The 4,015-nt window shown below is 49.1% G+C and overlaps 1 pseudogene; it reads right to left on the bottom strand.

The window, feature by feature from the left end:
* Nucleotides 1-1,932: 1,932 nt before the first annotated feature.
* On the bottom strand, nt 1,933-3,293 carry LOC133242910 (dual specificity protein phosphatase 18-like; annotated as a pseudogene).
* Nucleotides 3,294-4,015: the final 722 nt, after the last annotated feature.

Raw genomic sequence — 4,015 nt, 5'->3', positions numbered from 1 at the left:
AAAGTCTAAAAGAAACCACCTTATCTGCTTGCTGAGAAACCTGTATGCAGGTCAAGAAGCAACAGTTAGAACCAGACATGGAACAATAGACTGGTTCCAAATTGGGAAAGGAGTATGTCAAGGTTGTATGTTGTCACCCTGCTTATTTAACTAATATGCAGAGTACATCATGTGAAATGCCAGGCTGGATGAAGCACAAATTGAAATCAAGACTGCCTCTTGATGAGGGTGAAAAAGGAGAGTGAAAAGTCTGGCATAAAACTCAACATTCAAAAAACTAAGATCATGGCATCCAGTCCCATAACTTCATGGCAAACAGATAGGGGGAAAATGCAAACAGTGATAGACTTTATTTTCTTAGACTCCAAAATCACTGCAGATAGTGACTGCAGCCATGAAATTAATAGATCCTTGCTCCGTGGAAGGAAAGCTATGACAGATCTAGATAGCATATTAAAAAGGCAGAGACATCACTTTTCCAACAAAGGTCCATATAGTCGAAGCTATGATGTTTTCAGTAGTGACGTATGGATGTGAAAGTTGGACCATAAAGAAGGTTAAGAGCCGAAGAATTGATACTTTGGAAGCGTGGTGTTGGAGAAGACTCCTGCAAGTCCCTTGGACAGCAAGGAGATCAAACCAGTCCAGCCTAAAGGAAACCAACCCTGAATATTCATTGAAAGGACTGACGCTGAAGCTCAAGTTCTAATACTCTGGCCACCTGATGTGAAGAACTGACTCATTGGAAAAGACCCTGATGCTGGGAAAGATTGAAGGCAGGAGGAGAAGGGGGCGACAGAGGATGAGATGGGTAGATGGCATCACTGACTCTATGGACGTGAATTTGAGCAAGCTCCAGGAGATGGTGAAGGACAGGGAAGCCTGGCACGCTGCAGTCCACAAAGTCACAAGAAGTCAGACACAACTGTGCAACTAAACAGCCACAAGGGGGAAAGGCAAATCTATAGGGATGGAGAACAGACAGTGGTTTGCCAGAGGTTGGGGTGGGGCAAAGCGGTGGCATAAGGGAATATTTGGGGCGACATAATTTCTCTGCTTCCTGATTATGAGGCAGTTACACAAATGTGTCAGAACACACAGAACTTTATGTAGAAGAAAGTTCATTTCATGGTATGTTAACTTAAACATTTTAGAACCTGAAACAAAATATACCCAAATAAACTTCTCTTTAAGAAAAATGCTTTCAAAGAAATTTTCCACTTGGGTTTCTTCTGCTTTGTGGGGGCCTCCCCACACACGCCCTGGCATCTGTGGGTCTGTTTATTCATGGAGAAAGTGAGATCAGTCTCCCTTGATCCTAAAATGACACCCCTGGGCAGTCACTTCGTGGAAGTGGCAGAGGGGTAAGTTTGGAGAAAAGGGGAATTTGGCCTCCACTGGGTTCTGAACCCATACATGGCAGTTGTGCTTTTGTTTGAAAACCCATGGGTTAGAATAGATGGCCTTGACCCAGATCCTTGCATAACTGGGGGGCTGGAACAACTCTGGATTTCAGTGTCTACTGATAGGGCCCACTCATTCATCCCTCAGGCACATGCCCCTGTGGACCCTCGTGGCCAGCCAGGCCAGTCCATAGCTCCAGCCTTCTGGGCCGAGGCCTGTGCAAGGAACCTCTGAGGCCCAACGTCAGACCTTCTCTCCACACATGCCCTGAGACAGAGACCAATGCCATCTTTCGTCAAAAGCTGGAGGAGAGCTTGCCATGTATAGCGGTGCTCAAAAAAACCAAATTTTTAAAAAAATTTTATACAAGTGAATGCTTCCTTTGAAAACTATCTTATGCATACAATCTAGAGAACCAGAATTGGGCCCTGGTGGCTGAAGGTGGACGCAGGGTTGGCTTGGGGCCCCCCAGGGCTTCTGGAGCACTGCTTGAAATCTACTTACCCAAGAGGTTGGCACTTACTGTGAGAAGCATGAGAGGCGCCGTGATGCTTAAGGCTGGCTTCAGGTTCAAAAGAATGAGACAGGATTGTGGCAGACTCACTCCTGGGTTAGTTGGCCGTGGGGAGGACTGCAGGATTCCAGGTTTGCCACATGCAGTGGGCGCTGGTCCCCTTGACCTGGGCACCACATGGTTCAGCATCTGTCACCCACTGGGTAGGAAACTTATCTTCACTATCTTACATTTAGTAAGCTGAATCTTTAAAAATATGAACGATAAGATTAAGAGCTACAGCACTCTTCATTTTTCGGTGCCCTTACAAAAGGCATCATCTGGTTTTTCTGTATCAACAAAAGAAAAATGTTTAAGCAGAGATCTTGGTGGAGGATCAGTGGCAGATCCCTACTTCTGACCCCAGGGCTGGCAGAATGGCTCACAGTGGAATCATCAGACAGACCTCTTTCTCCTAGACGTCAGGGATCATGTCCATGGGGGAAGTGACCATGGTCATGGTGTTCTTGCCAAACAGCGGGAACTCATGGTAGATGAGCTGTTCCCAAAAGCCATTTTTGGGCTGGAGGATGACCTGGCAGGACTTGGTCCATGTGTGCGTGTCCAGCAGGGACATGGCCTGGTATTTCAGGAGATAGGCGAGACAGAGGGTGGCAGAGGGGCTCAGCCAACAGCACATTGTGGCAGGGTACGGCCCTGCTTCCTCTCCACCTTGTGATGCGGTCTGCTGGGGGCGGGGTGGGGGGGGTCGGTGTCGAGCTGCGAAGTAGGTGTGTCGGCCACAGACTCCTGCACGTAGTGGATGTCCTCAGATTAGGTGCTCACCGTCTCCCCCGAGAGGCTGATGACTGTGCTGATGTGGTTGCTGGAGAGCACGAGCTTGTTGCTGGCGGCCACCCTGCTGCTGATGTACGGGCTGCTCCTGACGGTGAGAGGCCACTGACCAAGGGCTACCGGAACTGAAACAGGAAAGGCCGCAGGGATGCTGTCATCCGACTGGTGGGTCAGCAGCCAGTGAGACATAAAAGGCTGCATCTTCCTGCTAGGCTGTGTCCATGGAACACACTCTTGCGTAAGCGGGAGGGTAAGTTCACTTAGGTAGCAACTTTGGGTCTCCGGGTGAGAGAAGACCCGTCACAACCAGGAAGCCACTATCCCCGCTGCCCGCAGCTCCAGTTTCCGTAGCACTGATTCCTTGTCGCAGAGAGGAATGCGCCATGCTGGGTCTCTGGAGAAACGCTGGCCTCATCTCCCTGTCCTGGAGCTGCTGAGCCTGAATTCATCCGGTTACCCGCCCTGCGATCATGCGGGGACTGCAGCAGTCAGTCGAGAAGTAGGGTCTGCTCCACACCGCAGCCCACTCCTTCTGCCCATTCCATCTCCACGGCAATGCTGAATTCTCACAAAAATCTCTTTAAGTGTGATTCTTTGCCTCCATTCTACAAGGAAGGAATCAGAGGTGAAGGAGTTAAGTAAAATAGCTGACGCCCAACAAGAGAATAAGGAGCAAAGCTACCATACCAGTGTGGACAGGTAGCATAAGAATTCCAAGGTCAAAGTAGCCTGTCCATAAATTCAGGGTGCTTATCACCAGCATCTCAAAGTTCTTGCATTGAACTCTTCCTGCTCACACAGACCCTCAAAAACATTCTCCCACCTCAAAGTATCAATAAAAGCCTTCAAAAGATGCCTCTCCTGTGCCCATGGACTGGTTTGTCAGCACCTACCATTTTCACAGTCCTTTCGCCTGGAGAAGGGAATGGCTACCCACTCCAGTATTCTCACCTGGAGAATCCCATGGTCAGAGGAACCTGGCAGGCTTCAGTCCGTAGGGTTGAAAAGAGTTCAAGAGACGACTGAGCGACTAACACATTCCTTGCATCGATGTCTTTCCTAATGCACCCACTAGGGGGAGACTCAAAGCTGACATGGCTGATGGACATCTTGGAACATCCTTGCCCGCGTCCCCTCCTGGTCTCAGAGTTGCCAGTTTTGAAAATATCACTGTGGTCCTGCATGCCACAGAGAAATGGGAACACTGGCTCTTGTCCTTTCACAGTGATGCCCATTGTCACATGGACCTTGAAGCAGCTCATC

The sequence above is a fragment of the Bos javanicus genome, chromosome X (assembly GCF_032452875.1).
Source record: "Bos javanicus breed banteng chromosome X, ARS-OSU_banteng_1.0, whole genome shotgun sequence".
In the NCBI taxonomy this organism is placed as follows: domain Eukaryota; kingdom Metazoa; phylum Chordata; class Mammalia; order Artiodactyla; family Bovidae; genus Bos; species Bos javanicus.
The sequence above is the reverse complement of the archived record's forward strand: the minus strand, read 5'-3'. Positions and strand labels throughout refer to the sequence as shown.